The following is a 15,410-nucleotide window of genomic DNA, read 5'->3' as shown; positions in this document are numbered from 1 at the left end:
TTCATTAGGATACAGTCACAAGGGCCAATGGAAGGGCTGAGGATTGGCTGAGCTAAGTGTCTATCAAGCTCTACAACTGACTGCTGATCATTACCAACTTATACCTGACATTCTTATTCCAAAGTAGGGAGCTTTTCTCCCCCATTTTAAATTACTTCCCACTTTTCTCTTGTGAGTGCAAATCTTCTCTCATCCTATGATGAAATCCTCAAAAAGGCAAGGCTTAGAATATGGGGATTATTTTAACAATCATTTTGATCTACAGACAGGCATGGTTATATTTTGTTCAGTAGTTAAAGGGGAATGAAAACAGTTTTCCAATCCCTCGCTTCTGAACCTCCCCAAATATGGTTGGGAGGATGTGTGTGTGTGTGTGTGTGTGTGTGTGTGTGTGTGTGTGTGTGTGACTGTGTCCCATTTTTAATCTGGAGGGTTTTTCAGCTAATTTCAATTTTGAAACTTTTATATTTGAATTTCAAATTTGTTTTGAAAGTGAAATTATGTGTAAAAACTTGGGTTCTTCTGACTATTTGAAAGTTCAGCATTATTTCCAAGTTACTTTTGAAAGAACAATTATAGAGAAATTCACAGTTTACGAGATTCCGACACTAAGAAGAAGATTCTCCATTTTACCTAGCACATTTACAAAATTTAATTGCCAAAACCAATAATCTATATGGAACGTTTCAACTTGCATTCTTGCTATACAGTTTAGACTAACATCAGTACTGGGACCCCTTTTTGTCTTTTGAGTTAGCAGTACTTCTGCCAATCCCGAACAAATAATAGGTGACGCTCTCTTCCATTGGGTAGTGGCTGAACAAACTGTGGTATCTCTTGGTGCTAGTATACTATGGTGCTCAAAGGCATAGTGAAGTGGAGGAATTCCAGGGGAACTGGAAAGACCTCCAGGAATGGATGAAGAGTAACAGGAGCAGAACCAGGAGAACATTGTACACAGAGACTGATACACTGTGGTACAATTGAATGGAATGGACTTTTCCATCAGTGGAAATGTAGTGATCGTTAACCACCTAGTGGGATCTAAAGGAAAGAACATTATCAACCTTAAGAGTAAAAACTGTGGGAGTAGAAACACCCCAGAAAAGAAACTACTCGATTACAAGGGTCCAGGGGGTTAGGGTTGGGGATATAGACTCTAAATGAACACCCTAGTGCAAACATCAACAACATGGAAAGAGGTTCTCATCAAGGAAACATGTCATACCCAGTGGAATTACCCTCCAATACAGGAAGGGTGGAAAGAATATGATTCTTGTCACCGAGGAGGAATAATGTGCTAAATTGACTAAATATTATCTAAAAAGCAATAATAAAAAAATTGGTGAATAAAGAAATCAATAAAAGGCTGGCTAGAACAGGTTGAGAAGGATCAATTCTCCAGACTTAGTTTCTGGTCTCCAGCTGTTTCAAGATTTTGCATTTCTTCCTTTGCCTCAGGTGTCACTTTTCTCCATGAGGAGACGACATCATTTTGTTGAATGGCACCCAGGAGGATTGTTGTGGGGTTCAGAGATGCACCCCTGGGGCTCTGGAGGGGTACCATTGGCAAGAATGCAACACTCTGAAACTTAGCTTTAAAATAAAATAGACATTTTATTGATTTGGAACGTCAGGTTGACTGGGGTCAGGAGGCAGCCGAGGTGGAAGAGCATGGGTGCAAAATCTGCTCCTTGGGAGGACAGCAATACAGCATGCCTCCATGCTGGGGTTTAGCTATTATTTGACAGCAGTGAAGAAAGGACCCAGAAACAAGGGGTTTGGTCAGGAGGTTTACCACAGGCCATGGGGCTGGTTCTTGGTATTTGCAGCATTAAGGAAGGGGTGTTTCTCTTTGGCATCTCATTAAAAGGGGCAAGAAGAGTGAGTAGAAGCAGAGAAAGGTGGGGGCTGCAGCTGAGGAACAGCTCAACTCTCCACAGTTTGTGCAGTATCCTCACTAGACTGCATGGGATCTCACTAGTTTGCAAGGTTGGGGTTTCTTGATTCTAGGTTGACAATAGGAAAACAAGGAAGGCCAATGACCTTTGACATTCCCCCAGACAGGGGATTGGGGAGATTGCTGTGAGAGCAAAAGTGTGTTCTAACATTTTAACTCTGTCTTTGCAAGATAGGATTCATAGTGGGGTGAATCCACAGAACATGTTCTACATTTTGCTTTCCTTTAATTTTTCCAGCTGTTTATTTAACAAATAACCAGATAAACAACAGACAATGAATCACATTGGATTGTACTAGTCTGTGCTATGATCTTTATCACGTGTCAAACTGCCAGGAATTCTGTTTCCTAAAAAAACTATACTGTGCCTGCATTAAAAGGCCACCATTGGCAAGTATAGCTCTAGCTTTACCTAATTGAATGAAGTGAATATATACACAGCATAAGCAATAAGGTGTGTCAACATGGAATCTAGAAACCCCAAACTTGGGGCCTAGTGGGATCTGGTGAAGTCCAAATATCAGGAGGAGCTTGTAGGTTGAAGAACCCAAAGATTGTACTTGTTCCCTGTTGCCATGTGAATCTACACTGAAGGGAATCCCAGGCGAGCAGTTTCAGACTTAGTGGGGGACCCTCAGGTCCTACTTAGGTAGTCTCCCCTACTTTATCAAGAGACCCTTTCCAATGAAGATCCACATCTGAGAGGGACCATTCTTCACTATCCCTTGTAAGCATCCCCCTCTCTTAGACCCTAGCCTTTGGCTAAGATTCCTTTCCTAAGCTTCATTGTATGCTGTCAGTGATTTCCTTTGTAGCTACAGCATTATCACTCATCTTTCCCTGCTCCTAGATTTCCCCCAAGTAGTAGAGAGGTTCCCCAAATTGTTTTGTTCCTTGGAGTTGTCACCTAGCCTAGTGGCCCTCCCAGGGATAACATCACCAGATGCCCAAGTTATGGCTGCCTAAACCTACAGCCAGATTGACAACCAGAAATGACGTATACACAAGAAGACATTGAGCTCAGTCAGGAATCAGCTGGGTGGGTTTGGTTAGGTAAGCCAAACTCTCGGGCAAGGAACTTCTATTAATCAGGAACCAAGTGGACAGGCTCGTTTCCCAGCATTCTATAGCCTACATCACAGTGGGAATGCTGCCAAGTTCTTGTTCACATATGGACATAGTTTTATATATGAGATATGATGGACCACTTAACTGGGAATGTTAGAAAAAGTGTGGAACATCAATCAAATCTGGTTCCAAGGTAAGTCGGCCAAAATGAAGACAGGTTCAACCTGACTACAAGCTCCACCATTTAATAAGTTTTGTGTGTGATTGAGTGTTGGTACCTGTGTATGTGAGTGAAGCAGTATTTCTAGGAGAAGGAAGAGCGAGGATAGTATAGGTGACATGTGTGAATGGTTGGCTAAAAGCGTTGAATGGGAAGCTTGAGTTGGAGCGTGAGAGTCAGAGTGTTCGCTAGAGGGTCTGTGTAATGGCTTTAAGGCTATTAAAACAGAGAAAGTGTCTTCTTGAATTGAAATGTCAGGGGTTAAATTCAAACGAGTTATCAGATTTGGTTTATGAAAGAGCTTCTCCTAGAAGCTGAAGAACTTAAGTTCTCTGTTTCTTCTCAATGTTCTGTGAGTTTTGGGCTACACTGTATGTCTAATGGATTTCCTTTAAATGTAGGTGATAGAAACGTTAGCAAATAATATCTGTCAAGCTGTCTTACAACAGTTCATTCCTCTGCAAAGCTAGAGACAAGGGCAGGAGCTGGCCATCTGCACTGGGGATTATGAAGCAGAAGGCCAAAGGAGATCCAGAAGTTCTTGACTTTACTGTCTAATCTTTTCTTGCCAAGATTTGCTAGGACTAATGTGTGAAATCGTGTATATCAAGTGCAGTGAATTTTGAGTATTGCCAATAAGATGCATTGTCCTCGAGGTATTAACTTGGTTATTTGAGTGCAGTCATTTCACATTTCTTGTCAAACCAGTACTTGTTTTCAAAGACCAACAGGGTTTTTTTTTCAGTTTACCGCACGCGCACGCGTGTTTGTATGTGAGTGTGTGTGTATGTGATTTGTTGAGTAAAGAAAGCTCATTTGATCATGGCCAACTGTGTACCTGACTGGTCTTTCAATTGTTCTCAAAGGACACGAAATATGGGAGAAAAGGTTTTGCTTTCAATGCTAAAGAAACCCTGAACATTTTTTAATTGAGCCACAAATTTCCTGTTTAGGAACAGGTTTAGCCATAGGCCAAAGTGCTATGAGGCAAGGAGAAGAGAAAGACAAAATGGCAGCTCAAACGAAATTGAGGTAAAAAAAGAAAAAGAGAAGGGAATCGTAGAGGTACTTCTAGTTAGATGAAATTTTGAACCTTTTCCTTAGTAATCCTAAGTTTTGTTTTTGGAGAGAAAATGTTACCAGTTTGAGTTTGAGAGAGAATTGCCATTTAAGAGGGAATTCTATGGAAAGATCGTGGGGAAAAGAAATGCTATGGAGGAAAATGGGTTAGGATACAGTCACAAGGGCCAATGGAAGGGCTGAGGAATGGCTCAGCTAAGTTTCCATCAAGCTCTACAGCTGACTGCTGATCATTACCAACTTATATCTGAACTTAGAATTCCAAATTAGGGAGCTTTTCTCCCCCATTTGAAGTAATTTCCCACTTTTCTCTTGTTAGAGCAAATGTTCTGTCATCCTATGATGAAATCCTCAGAAAGGCAAAGCTTAGAATATGAGGATTATTTTAACAATCATTTTGGTCTACAGACAGGCATGATTATATTTGTTCAGTAGTTCAAGGGGAATGAAAACAGCTTTTGAATTCAGAGCATCCCAACCTCCCCAAAGATAGGGAGGGAGGGAGGGATGGTGTATGTGTGTGTGTTTGTGTGTGTGTGTGTGTGTGTGTGTGTGTGTCTGTGTGTGTGTGTGTGTATGTGTGAAACTTTTAAATATTAATTTCAAAATTGTTATGAAGGTGAAATTCTGTTAAAGACTTGGGTTTTTCTGACTCATTGATAGCTCGACATTATTTCCAAGTTAACGGGTTCAAGGATGTTACTTTTGAAAGAACAATTATAGAGAAATTCACAGTTTGAAAGATTCCGGCACTAGGAAGAGGATTCTCCATTTTACCTAGCACATTTGCAAAAATTAATGGCCAAGACTGATACAGTGAATAGAACTTTGCAACTAGCATTCTTGATATTGGGTTTATATGAACATCAGTCTTGGAACTCCTTTTTGTCATTTGAGTAAGCAGTACTTCTGCCAATTGCGAACAACTAATAGGTGACACTTCCTGCTGTTTCACAGTTTGAATCTACTGAATAATGTGTTCACTCTGATGCCATGCATCACTGAGAATGTGCCTCATCTTGAAAATGGAGGCAAGACGTATTAGCTAACATGACAGCAAGGGAATATAATGAATGCTTGAGGGGATGAGGCAAAGTCGGGACATGAAGGCATTGTTGCTGGAGTGGTGAATTGATCCAACCATTCTGAAGGGCAATTTGGAACTCTGGCCAGAGGGCGCTACAAGACAGTCTGCCTTTTGATCCAGCCATAGCACTGCAGGGTTTCTACCACATACCCATAATAAGGAAAAAGGCTTGACCAAGAATATTGATAGCTGCTCTCTTTGGAGTAGCCAAAAATTGGAAAAGGAGGGGATGCCCTTCAATTGGGGAATGGCTAAACAAACTGTAGTATCTCTTGGTGTTGAAATAGTATAGTGCTCAAAGGAATAATTAACTAGAGGAATTCGACGGGAACTGGAAAGACCTCCAGTAATGGATGCAGTGAGAGGAGCAGAACCAGGAGAACATTGTACACAGAGATGGATACACTGTGGTACAATGGAATGGAATGGAATGGAATGAACTTCTTCATTAGTGTCAATGCAGTGATCCTAAACCACCCGGCGGAATCTATGAGAAGAACACTATCCACATTCACGAGGAAAACTGTGGGAGTAGAAATACCCAAGAAAAACAACTGCTAGATTACAAGGGTCCAGGGGGTTAGGGTTGGGGATATAGACTCTAAATGAACATCCTAGTGCAAACATCAAGAACATGGAAAGAGGTTCTCATCAAGGACACATGTCATACCCAGTGGAATTCTCCTCGAATACAGGAAGGGTGGGAGCATGGGAAGGATGGACGAATATGATTCTTGTCACCGAGGAGGAATAAGGTGCTAAATTCACTAAAAAATATATGAAAAGCAATAAGATAAGAATTGCTGAATAAAGAAAAAAATAAAAGGCTGGATAGGAAAGTTTGAGAATGATCAATTGTCTAGACTTGGTTTCGGTATTCCGCTGTTTCAAGATTTTGGATTTCTTCCTTGGCCTCAGCTGTGATTTTCCTCCCTGATGAGACTACATCATTTCTTTGAATGGCACCCAGGATGATTGTTGCGGGGTTCAGAGATGCACCCCTGGAGCTCGGGAGGGATACCATTGGCAAGAATGCAAGAATGAAACTTGGCTTCAAAAGAAAAAGAGACATTTTATTGATTTGGAAAGTCATGTTGAATGTGGTCAGGAGGCAGCCGAGGTGGAACAACATGGGTGCAAAGGCTGCTCCTTGGAAGGACAGCAAGACAGCATGCCTTCATGCTGCGGATTAGCTATCATTTGACAGCACTGAGGAAAGGACCCAGAAACAAGGGGTTTGGGCAGGAGGTTTGCGCCCAGGCCATGGGGCTGGTTCTTGGCATCTGCAGCATAATGGAAGGGGTGTTTCTCTTTGGCCATCTGATTCAAAGGGTAAAGAAGAGTGAGTAGAAGCAGTGAAAGGTGGGGCTGCAGCTGAGGAACAGCTCAACTGCAACAGCCACTCACCTCACTGGCCAAAGTAGAGGTCTGCCACTCCCCCTCCAATCTTGAACCAAATACATCTTCTGAGCCACCTGAACATCACAGGGACACCATCACATGGTTTGCTTGCCAACAACCACTTATTCCGATATTTTTGCATGGAAACCTGAGAAGGAGAATGGGAAAGATCGAGTGACTGATAAGTTAGATAGAGGGATAGACCAATGGACAGACGGATTGACAAACATTGAAGATCGATTAATAAACAGATACACACATAGATAGGTACATACATACATACCTATATAGAGATAGATACCCAGAGCCGTCTAATGGGCAGACAGATAGACAGACTGACAGATACATAGAGAGGAAGGCAATAAGACAGAAGAACAGATAAACAAAGCTCTCTCTCTGTCAGTCGTCCTGTCTGTCGGTCCCCTTGTCCATCTCTCAGTCTACATGGATATAGAGCTAGAGATAGCTTTGCTCTTCTTAGGTTGTGGCCTGAGGAACTTCATCCCCCAGTGTGAGCGAGGGGTCCCTCCCCCATCATTCCTGGTTGGGACTGGTCTTGAATTGGACCAATTCTAGGCTGGGTGAGGAATGATGCTCCCTACTTTACTGTGCGTGATTGCTAATGAGATGGACCAATTCTGTGCTCAGGAGGGACCATGGGCATTGTCCCTCCCCCCCCACGAGATTGGTCCAATTTCGGACCAATCTCAAGACAGGACTCAAAAGGGAAGGATTCCTGGGGCACAATGGGGCTTGTAGTTCCCCAGGCTGTCACAACACTTGCAAACCCACAAAAGAAACACAGACAGGCTGACAGATGTACCAACCAGTAGGCGAATAAGCAGAATAACACATCAAATAATCTGTCTGTCGGTCCTTCTGTCTGTCTAGCTGTCTATCTCTCCATCTAAATAGATTTATAGAGAGAGATCATGTGGGTTTTCAATGGTTGTGGCCTACAGGGCTACATCTCCCATTGTGCTCCAGTGGTCCCTACCTCTTATTTCCCGTGAAAGATTGGTCTTGAATTTGACCAATCCTCTGCTGGGCAAGAGATGATGCCCATTTTCCTTTCATGGGATTGGTCTTTATTTGAACCAATCCCATGCAAAGGAGGGACCATAGACATAGTCCATCCCCAAACACAGGATTGGTCCAATCCAAGACAAATCCCAAGCCAGGATTCAAAAGGGACTGATTCCTGGGGCACAATGGGACTTGTAGTTCCCCAGGATGTCACAACACTTTAAAACACACAAAGAACATACACACAGACTGATCCATGCACAAACAAGCAGGCAGATAGATACATAGACTACACCCAAAGATACACAAAGACAAAGATAGACAGATAGACAGACAGACAGACAGATAGATAGATAGATAGACAGACAGACAGACAGACAGACAGTTAGATAGATAAATAGATAGATAGATAGATAGATAGATAGATAGATAGATAGATAGATAGATAGATAGATAGATAGATATAGAGAGAGGGTTATGGCCTAGGGGACTACATCTTCCAGCGTGCTCCAGGTGTCTCTCCCCCTTATTTCCAGTGAGAGATTGGTTCTGAATTGGACCAATCCTACGCTGGGGAAGGGATGATGCTTATTATTTCCTTTCATAGGATTGGTCTTGAAATAGACCAATCCCATGCTAAGGAGGGACCATGGACAATGACCCTTCCCCAATGCAGGATTGGTCCATTGCTAGACCAATACCAATCGAGGACTCAAAGGGGTGGGACGCCTTGAGCACACTGGGTATTGTAGTTCCCCAGGATGTCACAACACTTTAAAACACACAAAGGACATACACATAGATCGATCCATGCAGAAATAAGCAGGCAGATAGATAGATAGACTACACCGATAGCTACACATAGAGATAGATAGATAGATAGATAGATAGATAGATAGATAGATAGATAGATAGATAGATAGATATAGAGAGAGGGTTGTGGCCTAGGGGACTACATCTTCCAGCGTGCTCCAGGTGTCTCTCCCCCTTATTTCCAGTGAGAGATTGGTTCTGAATTGGACCAATCCTACGCTGGGCAAGGGATGATGCTTATTATTTCCTTTCATAGGATTGGTCTTGAAATAGACCAATCCCATGCTAAGGAGGGACCATGGACAATGACCCTTCCCCAATGCAGGATTGGTCCATTGCTAGACCAATACCAATCGAGGACTCAAAGGGGTGGGACGCCTTGAGCACACTGGGTATTGTAGTTCCCCAGGATGTCACAACACTTTAAAACACACAAAGGACATACACATAGATCGATCCATGCAGAAATAAGCAGGCAGATAGATAGATAGACTACACCGATAGCTACACATAGAGATAGATAGATAGATAGATAGATAGATAGATAGATAGATAGATAGATAGATAGATAGATAGATAGATAAATGTATGCATACATACATACACAGAAGGGACTGGCTGTCAGACAGATGGATGAAGTTCCCAAAATTCTTTTCTTCTTTAAACTGTCCAATCTGGTGCTATTGCCTTATCCAGGGGTCAGTGTCCAGAGCAACCAGAGTTCAGTCCTGGGACTCTGTGTAGCATTGTGTCACCCAGTTCTGTGTAGAGCCTTACTCTCACACTGACCCTCCTTTCCTTGACTAAAGAGTGAGTTCTCTGACTATTTAATAGTTTTGTGTTTTTATAAGTCAACAGTAGTTAGATTCATAGAGAGATACATAAATGGATACATAAAAACACACAGAGATATACAGCCAAACCGGACTGATGGGCAGAGATAGAGACAGACTCATTAAATACAAAGACAGGCAGAAAGATAGTTATATAGACTATACAGACAGAAACACTAAGACATAGATACATAGTTAGTTAGATAGATAGATAGATAGATAGATAGATAGATAGATAGATAGATAGATAGATAGATAGATAGATAGATTTGTACATGCATCCATAAAGACATGGAAACATAGATATAGCCAGGTGTGACATGCAGACAGAAGGACAGGCTGATAGACACACAGACAGGCAGGCAGATAGACAAAATGACAGAGAGACTAGTCAATATGTCAGTCTTTCTGTATGTCTGTCAATCCGTCTGTCTCTGTCTGTCAGTCTGTCTATATATCAATCTATAGATCTAACTGTATCAATCTATCTATCTATCTATCTATATTGCAGTCTATCCGTATCTGTTTCTCTATCCATCTGCCTGACTTTCTGTGTATCCCTGTCTGTCTGTCTCTCCATTCTATCTTCCCTCGGTCTGTCCTTCCATCTATCTGTCTCTGTCTGTCTTTGTTTTACTCTCTGATATTCTCATGTTCTATTAATCTTTCAATGTCTCTGACTATCTCTCATTCTGTCTGTTTGTGTTTCTATGTCTTTTTGTTTTATCTTCCTATCTATTTATCTCTCGATCTGTCTGTCTGCCTGCCTGTCTATCTCTCTTTCTGTGTTTGACTATGTGTCTCTCTATGTGCTATCTCTATATCCATCCATCTGACCACCTATCTATCTGAGTACCCATCTGCCAGTCGGCCTGCCTATCTGTCTTTCTGTTTGTCTGTCTCTATCTCTCTGGATTCCCATGGGATCAGGTAACAAGTACAAACTTTGGGGTCTCCAACCTACAAGCTCCTCCACAAACCAGAACCATATAGGCCACAAGTTTGGGCTTTCTGGATTCCAGTTTGATGATAGGAAAGCCGGGAAGGCCATTGACTTTTGACATTCCCTCAGACAGGGGAATAGGGAGATTGCTGTGACAGCAAAAGTGTGTTCAAACATTTTAACTTTGACTTTTCAAGATAGGAATCACAGTGGTGTCAATGAAGAAAACACATTCTGCATCTTGCTTTCCTTTAATTTTTAGAGCTGTTCAATAAATAACCAGATAAACAACATACAGTGAATCACACGGGATTTTAATAGTTTGTGCTATGATATTCATCATGTGTCAAACTGCAAGGAATTCTGTTTCTTAAAAAAACCATACTGTGCCTGCATTAATGGCCACCATTGGCAAGTATAGCTCCAGCTTTTCCTAAAGGAATGAAGTGAATGTATTCACAGCAGAAGCAATAAGGTATGTCAACATGGAATCTAGAAACCCCAAACCTGGGGCCTAGTGGACTCTGGTGAACCCTAGGTTTAAGAGGAGCTTGTAGGTTGGAGACCCCAAAGATTGTACTTGTTCCCTGTTCTCATGGGAATCTACACTGAAGGGAATCCCAGGCATACAGTTTCAGACTTAGTGGGGGATCCTCAGCTGAATACCAGTCCTACTTAAGTAGTCTCCCCTACTGTATCAAGAGACCCTTTTCCAAGAAGATCCACACCTGGCAGGGACCATTCTTCAGTATCCATTGTAAGCAGCCCCCTCTCTTAGACCCTAGCCTTTGGCTAGGATTCCTTTCCTAGGCTTGATTGTATCGTGTCAGTGATTTCCTTTGTAGCTACACCATTGTCACTGATCTTTCCCTGCTCCTGGATTTCCCCCATGTGGTAGAGAGGTTCCCCAAATTCTTTTGTTCCTTGGAGTTGTCACCTAGCCTGGTGGCCCGCCCAGGGATAACATCCTCAGAGTCCAGGGTTTATGCCCTGTAAAAGTTGTGGCACCAGGCTCTCAGTAAAGAATTCAATACGGGACTTACCCCTATCTTCATTCAATACTTGGTTTTTCAGACTATTTGAGAGTTCTGTGTTATTTTCAAGATAACAAATGGCAAGCCAGCCCGGATGCCCTAGTTATGGCTGCCTAAACCTATAGCCAGATTGACAACCAGAAGTGACGTATACACAAGAAGCCATTGAGCTCAGTCAGGAATCTGCTGGGTGGGTTCGTTTAGGTAATTCAAACTCACGGGAAAGGAAACTCTATTAATCAGGAACCAAGGAGACAGTCTCATTTCCAAACATTCTACAGCCTACATCCCAATGGGAATGCTGCCAAGTTCTTGTTCACATATGGACATAGTCATATATACATGATATATGATGGACCACTTACCTGGAATGTTAGAAAGTGTGTGGAGCATCAATCAAATCTGGTTCCAAGGTAAGTCGGCCAAAATGGAGCCCGGGACAACCTGACCACAAGCTCCACCATTTATTAAGTTTTGTGTGTGATTGAGTGTTGGTACCTGTGTATGTGAGTGAAGCAGTATTTCTAGGAGAAGGAAGAGCGAGGATAGTATAGGTGACATGTGTGAATGGTTGGCTGAAAGCATTGAATGGGAAGCTTGAGTTGGAGTGTGAGAGTCAGAGTGTTCGCTAGAGGGTCTGTGTAATGGCTTTAAGGCTATTAAAACAGAGAAAGTGTCTTCTTGAATTGAAATGTCAGGGGTTAAATTCAAACGAGTTATCAGATTTGGTTTATGAAAGAGCTTCTCCTAGAAGCTGAAGAACTTAAGCCCTCCATTTCTTCTCAATGTTCTGTGGGGTTTGGGCTACACTGTATGTCTAGTGGATTTCCTTTAAATGTAGGTGATAGAAACGTTAGCAAATAATGTCTATTAAGCAGTCTTACAACAGTTCATTCCTCCGAAAAGCTAGAGAAAAGGGCAGGAGCTGGCCATCTGCACAGGGGATTATGGAACAGAAGGCCAAAAGAGGACCAGAAATTCTTGACTTTTTAGTCTAATCTTTTCTTCCCAAGTTTAGCTAGGACTAATGTGTGAAATCGTATATATCAACCTCAGTGAATATTGAGTATTGCCAATGAGAAGCATTTTAATCGAGGTATTAACTTCGTTATTTGAATGCAGACATTACACATTTTTTGTCAAGTTGGTATTTGTTTTCAAATGGCAGGAGTGGTTTTTTCACATTACCGTGTCTGTGTGTGTGTGTGTGTGTGTGTGTGTGAGATCTCTGGAGTAAAGAAAGTTCATTTGAGGATGGGCAAATACGGTCCTTACTATCTTTCAATCGTTGTCAAAGGACACAAAATATGGGGGGAAAGTCTTTGATTTAAATGCTTAGGAAACCCTGAACAGTTTTTAATTGAGCCTCAAATTTCCTCTCTAGGAGCAGCTTTAGCCATAGACCAAAGTGCTTTGAGGCAAGGAGAAGAGAAAGACAAATTGGCAGCCCAAAGGAAATTAGAGTAAAAAATGAAAAAAGGGAAGGGAATAGTAGAGGTGTTCCTAGTTGGAGGAAATTTTGAACCTCTTCCTTAGTAACCCTAAGTTTTGTTTTTGGAGAGAAAATGTTACCAGTTTGAGTTTTTGAGAAAGGAAAAGCTTTATCTACAATAACCTGATTTGGGGCATTTTGAAGGTCAATTTCCAGAGTGCAACCATTTCAATAGATAAGTTTTTGTTTGAAAAGACCAGGGAATAAGGAGAACTAATTTTCCTTTTGAAGTGGAGAAAACTGATGGTTTTGTGTGCATTATTTCTGATGATCTTTGGCACATGACTACTAAAGAAAGAGACCTGGGAAATTCCTAAGACATTTCTATGAATGCCCTGGGATTTTACCCCTCCCTCCCCCAGTTCTGGTATGGGGGTGAAGAGATAAAAACCTATGAAAGGGAAGATTTGCCTGAAGAGGTTTCATAGGAGCCAAAAGCCTAGACCAGAATTTACTGCAGCCCAGAAACTGAAGTATTACTCAAGGTGACATCTTTAAGAGATATACGAAGGAGTCCCCAACGTACGGAATCTGGAGAAGGATTGTTTCCTATCCTTTTCATTGACTTGAGAAATAATTCTACAGCAGAGGGAAAACTAGTTATTTGATCTCCCCTGAGAATTCTATTTACCTGGAGCCAAGGCCCATTAAGTAGAGAACCTAGAAAGGACAGACTTAGTCCCCATTTTGAGTTGAAGGAGGAAAGTTGAAAATAGGAGCACTTTACCTCATTAGGAGGATGGAACAGAACATCTGTCCATTGGAGAAGTCACAGCAAAGATTCCAGAGTGCTGGGTTGTCTCAAAGTCGAATCAGAAGATGTTAGGAAAGAAATGATGGAGCCTAGAAGGAATTGGTAGTAAGAAAGATAATCTTAGCATGGCGAGAGAGAATTGAGATCTATAGGTGAATTCTTTGGAAAGATCATGGGGAAAATAAATGCTATGGAGGAAAATGGGTTAGGATACAGTCACAAGGGCCAATGGAAGGGCTGAGGAATGGCTTAGCTAAGTTTCTATCAAGTTCTACAGCTGACTGCTGATCTTTACCAACTTATACCTGACATTTGTATTCAAATTAGGGAGCTTTTCTCCCCTATTGTAAGTTACTTCCCACTTTTCTCCTGTTTGATCAAATGTTCTGTCATCCTATGATGAAATCCTCAGAAAGGCAAGGGCTAAGATATGGGGCTTATTTTAACAATCATTTTGGTCTACGGACTAGCATGATTATATTTGTTCAGGAGTTAAAGGGGAATGAAAACAGTTTTTTATCCCGAACATCCCCACGTCCCCAAAATTAGATTGGGAGGGTGTGTATGTGTGTGTGTGGGGGGGGTAGTGGGTGTGGGTATGGGTGTGTATTTGTGTGTCTGTGTGCTTGTTTGAAACTTTTAAATATGAATTTCAACATTGATTTGAAGGTGAAATTGTGGTTAAAGTTTTGAGTTTTTCTGACTATTTGATAGTTTGGCATTATTTCCAAGTTAACGAGTTGAAGGATGTTACTTTTGAATGAACAATTATAGAGAAATTCACAGTTTATAAGATTCCAGCCCTAGGAAGAGGATTCTCCATTTTACCTAGCACATTTGCAAAATTAAATGGCCAAGACTGATGCTGTACATGGAATGTTGCAACTTGCATTCTTGCTATTGGGTTTAGACAGACATCAATATTTTAAAACACAAATGACATACACAGAGATTGAGAGATGCACAAACAGGCAGGCAGATAGATACATAAACTACACCGATAGGAACACAAAGGCATAGATAGATCGATAGATACATCGATAGATACATTGATTGATAGATAGATAGATAGATAGAAAGATAGATAGATAGATAGATACATAGATACATAGATAGATACATAGATACATAGATACATAGAGATAAGCAGAAGAGACTGGCTGGCAGACAGATAGATAGATATACATACAGACAGGCAGAGAGATACATAGAGGGCAGAAAGAGTCACCCAGAAAATATAGAAATATTGGTAGACAGAGAGCACACAGATAGACAGATATAAAAGAGAGAGAAGAGAGAGAGAGAGAGAGAGAGAGAGAGAGAGAGAGAGAGAGAGAGAGAGAGAGAGAGAGAGAGAGACCAAGCAAAGAACAGACATGGACAGAAGGACAATCATAAAGAAAGAATTACATATATAGACAGAGAGATAGATATACAAACAGAGTGTAAACATGGAATCTGGAAAATTCAAACGTGTAGCATAGTAAGATCAGAAGTACCCCAAGGTTAGGACTAGCTTCTAAATTGAAGACTCAAAGTTTGTACTTGTTCCCTGTTTCTGTGAGAATCCACCCAGAAGGGAACCTCAGGGTAGCAGGTTCAGACTGAGTAATGGAGTCTCAAGTGATTGCTAATACTACTTGCATGGGACTAAGCAGATGGTAAGGACCCCATTTATTTTAGGTAGTCTCCCCTGTGG

At 41.5% G+C, this 15,410-nt stretch overlaps 1 long non-coding RNA gene across 6 annotated transcripts in view; it reads right to left on the bottom strand.

Annotated features, from left to right (window-relative positions):
• Positions 1-6,467: 6,467 nt before the first annotated feature.
• Positions 6,468-15,410, bottom strand: part of LOC130456079 (uncharacterized) — a 76,481-nt gene continuing 67,538 nt past the window's right edge. For all 6 annotated transcript variants that reach the window (XR_008914369.1, XR_008914367.1, XR_008914368.1 and 3 more), the window contains 2 exons: positions 13,685-13,800; positions 6,468-6,964 (listed from right to left, as the gene is read on the bottom strand). This is a non-coding gene — a long non-coding RNA (uncharacterized LOC130456079). The remainder of the gene's footprint in view (positions 6,965-13,684; positions 13,801-15,410) is intronic.

Source organism: Monodelphis domestica, chromosome X (genome assembly GCF_027887165.1).
Source record: "Monodelphis domestica isolate mMonDom1 chromosome X, mMonDom1.pri, whole genome shotgun sequence".
Taxonomy (NCBI): domain Eukaryota; kingdom Metazoa; phylum Chordata; class Mammalia; order Didelphimorphia; family Didelphidae; genus Monodelphis; species Monodelphis domestica.
The sequence above is the reverse complement of the archived record's forward strand: the minus strand, read 5'-3'. Positions and strand labels throughout refer to the sequence as shown.